A 7,632-nucleotide genomic window follows, 5' to 3' on the forward strand; every position below is an offset into this window, starting at 1 on the left:
TCAAATATTTCAAGCCTGTAACAAGATTGTTTTAACTGATTTGTACATGAGGAAGAGAAACAGATGTAAACCACAGCCAAAGAACATTGTCTTGAAGGAGTTGTTGACAAGAAATAGTATAAGCAACTGACGTCATCTACCTGGACTTGTGCAAAACATTTGATGCAGTCCTGCATGGCACCCTTGTCTCCAATGTGGAGAGAAATGGATGTGATGGATGGACCACTCAGTAGAAAAGGAATCTGCTGAATAGCTGCATGCAGGGAGTTGCAGTCAACAGCTTTATGTCCAGGTAGAGACAAGTGATGAGTGGAATCCCTCAGGGGGTTCTGTTGGGATTGGTATTAATTAACATCTTTGTTGGCAACTAGGACAGTGGGATTGAGTGCACCTTCGGCAAGCATGCAGACTGTAGAATCATAGAACAGCTTGGGTTGGAAAGGACAGGAAAGGATCATTCAGTTCCAACCCCCCTCCCACCAGATCAGGTGGCTCAAAGCCCCATCCAGCCTGGCCTTGAATATCTCCAGGGATGGGGCAACCACAGCCTCTCTGGGCAACCTGTTCCAGTGCCTCACCACTCTCTGAGTGAAGAATTTCCTCCTAATCTCTAATCTAAATCTTCCCTCGTTTAGTTTAAAATCACTCCCCCTTGTCCTGTCAATGAAGGCCTAAGCAAAAAGTTGCTCTCCATTTTCTTTATATACCCCCTTTGAGTACTGAAAGGCTGCAATGAGCCTTCTCTTCTCCATGCAGAACAGCCCAAGCTCTCTCAGCCTTTCTTCATAGAAGAGATACTCCAGACCTGTGATCGTCTTTGTGGCCCTCCTCTTGACCCACTCTGACAGCTCCACACCCTTATTGTGTTGGTGGCTCCAGACCTGGATGCAACACTCCCAAGTGGGGCCTCACAAGGGCAGAGCAGAGGATGACAATCACCTCCCTCAGTCTGCTGCCCACTCCTCTGTTGATGCAGTCCAGGACGCAGTTGGCCTTCTGGGCTGCAAGCACACACTGCTGGCTCATGTGGAGCATTTTGTCCACCAGAACCCCCAAGTCCTCTGCAGGGCTGCTCTCAGTGAGTTCTCCTCCCAGTCTGTACTCATGTTGGTATTACCCTAGTTGCAGCACCCTGCACTTAGACTTGTTGAACCTCATTAGGTTTGCATGAGCCCACATCTCAAGTTTGTCCAAGTCCCTTTGGATGGCATCTCTTCCTTCTGTTGTATCAATGGCACCACTCAGCTTGGTGTAATCTGCAAACTTGCTGATGGTGCACTCAATCCCATTGTCTGTGTCATTGATAAAGATATTAAACAGTACCAGCCCCAGGACAGACCCCTGAGGGATATCACTTTTCACTGGCCTCCTCCTGGACACAGAGCCATTGACCACCACTCTCTGGGTGCAGCCTTCAAGCCAATTCCTTACCCACTGAATGGTCCACCCATCAAATCCATATCCCTCCAATCTGGAGATCAGTATGTCATGTGGGACTGTGTGAAAGGCCTTAGAGAAGTCTAGGTAGATGACATCAGTTGGTCTTCCCTTGTTATCTGATGCAGTCATTCCATCATAGAAGGACACCAGACTGGTCAGAACATGGGTTGTTCAGCCTGGAGAAGGCTCCTGAGAGACCTAATAGTGGTCTTCTGGTAGCTAAATGGGGCCTATATGAAAGATGGAGAGGGACTCTTTATCAAGAATTGTAGCAATAGACAAGGGGTAACAGTTTTAAAATAAAAGAGGGTAGAGTTAAATTGGATATTTTGAAGAAATTCTTAACCGTGAGGGTGGTGAGGCCTCAGGTTGCCCAGGGAGTTCTGGATGCCCCATCCCTGGAGGTGTTCACAGCCAGGTTGGACAGGTTTTTGAACAACCTGATCTAGTGGGTGGCATCCCTGCCCATGGCAGGGGGGTTGGAACTTGATGATTTTTCAGGTCCCTTCCAACCAACAGCATTCTATGCGATTCTAGTATCTTATATGACTATAAGGAACACATAAGGGAGAAAAAATGTTCTGCCTAAGATATGAAGATCTGAAAAACTGTTTGTTATACACTGGCACACTCCTGTCTAGAACATTTTAATGCTCTCCAGAGGGGGCTGCCAGGATCCAGCCTAGATTCTGAGGAGCTCTGTATCAGCAGTGATGGTGTTCACAGGAGGTTTAGGTCTTCCTGAAGGACAACCCAACAGGGAAGGTAAGCAGCAGGGCTCTCTCCTTCCCCATGTTCTCACTGCTTTTATCATCTCTTTGCATCACCCCAAAGCCTAGGGGTCCTGTTCTTTGAACACAGTGTGCTATGTTTGATTTGAAGTTACCTGGGACAACATGATAATCTGTGGCCAGCATGTGGCACATTAACTCATATGACCTGACATGAGGCATGTTCTCTGTACACATCTGTGTGACAGATGGGAGAGTCAGAAGAAATATAATTTAGATTAAAGCTATATTAGGTTAAATTTCCTTTCATCCTTACATAAGTAAATAGATGCTCCATTCAGTTCACAGGTGCATAGAAGAAGATAAATCCACAGCTGAATTTATGTGGGAACTGTTATTCTATGTGGACTTGCGAGTAAGCAATAATGAACAGTGAGAAAAATGTCGTAAGACTAATTAGGTGATTATTGTGCCACATTATCCTTCTCTGACACATCAAGGCTGAATTCTGCTGAGATCCAGAAATAATCTAGGGGGAGCAAAAGACTGGGAACTGGCAGATGCCATAAACTACACAATAGACCAGAGAAATGGTAAGCCTGAGGTGGGATGGGCTCCCTTCTCCATGTCTGGTTTTAGAATGAAAGTATGCATGGTGCTGCAAAAGGAAGGAAGGAACCATGATGGAGGAGATGGTGTGAAAGAAGATTCTTTGAGAGCTGAAACAGTCACTGGTGGGTGCCGTGGACATGGAATCACAGAATCCCTAGTTCTCTGCCACATTATTCCTGATACAAGCCAGGATGCCGTTGGCCTTCTTGACCACCTGAGCACTGCTGGCTCATGTTCAGCCAGCTGTCGACCAATATGCACATGTCCTTTCCTGCTGGGCAACTTTCCAGCCACTCTTCCCCAAGCCTATACCACTGCATTGGGTTGTTATGACACAAGTGCAGGACCTGGCACTTAGCCTTGTTGAATGACATACAGTTGGACACAGCTCATTGATCTAGCCTATCCAGTGCCCTCTGCAACGTCTTTCTACCCGCAAGAAGATTGTCAGTCCCACCTCACTTGTTATCGTCTGCAAACTTACTGAAGGAACACTCAATCCCTCATCAAGATTGCTGATAAAAATTTTAAAGAAAACTGTCCCCAGGACTGAGCCCTGGGGAACACCACTTGTCCTCCAACTGGATATAACTCCATTCACAATGATCCTTTGGGCACAGCCATCCTGCCAATTTTTTACCCAGCAAAAAGTACATCCATCCACGCCATGAGCAACCAGTTCCTCCATGAGAATGCTATGGGAAATAGTATCAGATGCTTTGCTAAAGTCTTAGTAAACACCAACCACACCTTTTCCCTTGTCCTGTAAGCATGTCATCTTATCATAGAAGATCAGGTTCCTGATTTCCTCTTGGATTATAAGGGTTTCATTCTTCTCTCTCTCTGTCTTCCAGCTGAGTGGGCTGGGTACCCCAAGAACAATTAGTCCTACTAATAAAGACTGAGGCAAAGAAGGCATTAAGCACTGCAGCCTTTTCCTCATCTCTCATCACTATATTCCTCCCGACAAAAAATAAAGGATCTTTGTAGTCCTTCCATGTTGTGTGCAACCTTCTTCCAACTTTCTTTTTCTTTCTGAGTTCCAAAAGTACTGCAAGGATGCTCTTCTTCCTCACCAGCTTGTCTTTTGACACACAGGGACAGCCTGCTCCTGTGCTTTCAAGATTTAATTCTTGAAGAATGTCCAGCCTTCCTGGATTCCTTTGCCCTTTAGAACTGCCTCCAAAGTGACTCTGTCTCAACAAGGTCCCTAAATAGGCCAAAAGCAGACTTCCAAAATCCAGAGTTCTGCTGACCACCCTCCTTGCTTTCCTAAGGATTGTGATTTTTTTTCATCTCCAGATCGCTGTGCCCAAGATCACTTCCAGCCAAGACACCCCCACAAAACCTTCCTTGTTAACAAACAACAGGTCAAGTGGAGTACCTTCCCTGGTTGGTTCCCTCATCCTCTGTGTGAAGAAGGTATCCTCCATACATTCCAGAAATCTCCTAGTCCTTTTCTTCTTCACATTATGGTTGCTCCGCAGCACGCTTCTTTATATTTCTCTGTGCACACCTTACTGTGAATGAGCTCAAAAGGTCCTAAGTCAGTACTGAGATTTCAAATGTGAGGGAAACTAAATGATACAAGCTGATTTTTTTTTATGAAGTTTCTATAAAGTTTCTCGTGTTCTTCTATCCTTATTGAATATTCCTGCTGTGCTGAGCACTACAAGGAGATAATTTATCAGATCCATGGGTCCTTTGCCATTTTGAGGGTGTCTGTTAGGTCTTTGTGGGCCTGTATACCATAGAAGAAAGGGAGTATCTGCAATTTTTTTCAGTCAGTGACCTGTTTGCTGCAAAACAGCCTGATCATGGCTTTAAGAATGGAGAAAGAATACTTTGTATGAGCAGCAATAAGATAGAAGTAACAGTAATTTACCTAATGCCTTTTATTATAAGATTGAGTCAGGATCACAAGCATTTCCCAGTAGGACTGAACTGCTAGACCAGAAGTTTTCCATTACTTTTGTGTTGCAGAACCAGCGTCCCAGTACAGGTGACAATCTCTTCACAGTCAGTTTAGACCCACTAAGGCTTTATTTTTCTCATAATCTTTCACACAACTTTCATAGGTGTGGTGTATGAAACACCCAGGAACCTGCAATCTATGAAGCTGAGAATCACAGAGGACAGTAGGACTCACATTATCAGACACAGGTAGTACCATTTATCCATTCAAGTTTTTTCTGAAATGGGGGGATTGAACAAACAACGCAAAATCCACCACTCTGACAGAAGGAAAAGTTTATTGGTATTTTATAAAAGGAAATGGTCACTATAATACATTGTTATAAATATTTATAAATATTCTATGGGACTTCAGACCCACTCAAATAAATAAATAAATATGGCAATATTAAAATATAAAGTAATGCTTTCTTACTAGCTGGTGATGGCCAGCATCTCCTTTGAATAACTAATTCTTTTGACACATTCACTATATTTCTTTGTAGTTACAAATATGTTTTTGAAGCAAAATTACTGTGCATTCACTCTTAGCATAGGGACTAAATCTCCTGGCTACTCATCAAGTGAGCAACCCTTCTTATTTTGTTATGATGCATGAATATAGAGATGGCATAGAGATATAACCCCACAGGATTTTGTCATCAAAGCTTAATACGGATTGAGACAGTTTTTTTCGTGATTAAAACTTGTAAATCTATCGACTCATAGTCCTGGAGAGCTCTCTGGAGCTTAGAACAATTTATGCAAAATTAAACATTTGCTTGTGTAATTGCAGTCCAGAGTTCTCAAGGAGCAACAGCCAAGAAGAATGGTAAAGAGATCAAGTAAAAACATTAAACTAAAACACAAATAAAACAATACCTGTTCACCACATAAACTACAAGGTAAGAAGTCTTGTGGTATTTTGAATAAGCAAGAAAATACACAACTTATCCCCCTGCTCTTCAACTCTCCCAGTCCATTAGAATCAGTTATTTTCCTTAGAAACTAATTATCAACATGATGAGTTTAGAGGATGAAAAATAATAAATTGTGAGACACAATTCTTGGTCTAATCCTAATAATTTGGGTTGTCCTGTGCTCCTAGGTACTTGTATGAATTGAGAATCATGCCAAGTGGCAAAACTATTGTAGCAGCAGAATCAGGCCTTATGATTATTCTAGCATAACTACCTGGAGGTTGTAAGTAAATAAATACTTTGTATGTATATCACTATATATGCATATATAAATAGGTTTTAAATGCTGTCAGCAGGATAGACCCTGTGTGAAATCCAGAATTTCCATGAAAAAAAAGAACTTAGTGGGTCTTTGATCTTGTTACAGTCATGCAGTTCCAGTCACTTCAGTGAATTACTTCACCAGACAGTAGGAAGAACAGGACCAGAATCTAGCCTGACATCTTTTGTGTTATTGCCAAGATAACTGGCCAAATGTACCATTTTCAGAATGGTGTCAGACTGTTAAATATACTACGTATACTAAACAGAAGGGTCTGCATCTTGACAGAAAGCACATGCACACCCAAACTTAAAACCCTTCTCATATATCCACTGCGATGGAATTTTCTCCAGCTGTTGATTTCTGATGATATTGATTTCTGCTGGAGTACATCAAGAATAGCTTTTTCAGAATTACTCAGATTTAAAATTCCAGCAAGATGGGATTAAAAGTAAAAAGAATAAAGGTGAAAAATAACTAAATATCTATACAATTTTCAGAGTCCTGAATATAGCTCCATTAAAACCAGTGAAGCTATACTGAATTCTACCAGTTAACAGTTCGAGAGCTAAATTACAATGAAAAGCTCTGCTCTGCAAATATGTCATCTTAACTAAAGATTTGTAAATGTCAAGTGTATATATTGAGGTTATATTTTGACAAATAAACTTACCAATAACATATTCCAATCTAGAAGTCTAAGTTTTGTCAACATTAAGAGATTTGATCATATTAAGGTAATTTCACTCTTACAGACATAAATCATCTGAATTAGAATCAGAATTAGATAAAAACATAGATGCCAAACTTAGAATCTCCATTTCTAAATACACACCTCATTTTCACTTATTAGATAAGAGTCTGCATTAGCCGTTAATAGTTTAATGTCTATGAGGCATAATTTGCAGGGACTTTTTTTCCCCAGATTCAGCACTGTGCAGAGTTAAACACTGTGAAAAACAAACAAACAAACAAACAAACAAAAAACCCCACCAACCTATTTTACACACTATTGGTTATTAATATTTCTGTTACTTATCTCTCTGTTGGAAATATGCAAAATTAATGAATGTTTCTATATTATATTTCACATCATTACAACTAAGTGAATAAAGAGGTGTGATAGAAAAGGACTTAAGAGAATGCTGAAATTGGATCCTCCTTTTCTAAACCTCAGCTTGGAATCAATATGGGTTAGAAATGACTATTTCTAGACAAAATTATTTGATCCTTGTTCTCCTGTCAGTTGTTACTCCAGTTTTCCATGTGTGCTGATTTTTTGTGTTTATTGTTTGTTTGTTTTTAACAGCAGAGTGGTCACTTTTCAACTCTTATAGGCATGAAAAGAGACAAAGTTGCAATCTTAACAGCTAAAAACATATATCATAAGTTTTATATAATAGTATAAGACACCATTGGTTAGTTAGTCTGCTGTGCTTGCAAGTGAGCTGGTAAGAGGATTCTCTGCCTCTGCTGGAATCTCAATTGCTCCAGGGCCCAAGTCTCTTCCAAGCTACATCAGTTTCCCATTCATTCCAGTGAATTTTTTTTCTCACTGATGCATACTAAAGGTAATTCAGACCCTAAAATATTTGGTTTGTATTATTCTTTTTGAAAATATATCTTTTTTTTCCAGTAAAGCAGAGTGCAACTC

This window comes from Oxyura jamaicensis, chromosome 1 (assembly GCF_011077185.1).
Source record: "Oxyura jamaicensis isolate SHBP4307 breed ruddy duck chromosome 1, BPBGC_Ojam_1.0, whole genome shotgun sequence".
Taxonomy (NCBI): domain Eukaryota; kingdom Metazoa; phylum Chordata; class Aves; order Anseriformes; family Anatidae; genus Oxyura; species Oxyura jamaicensis.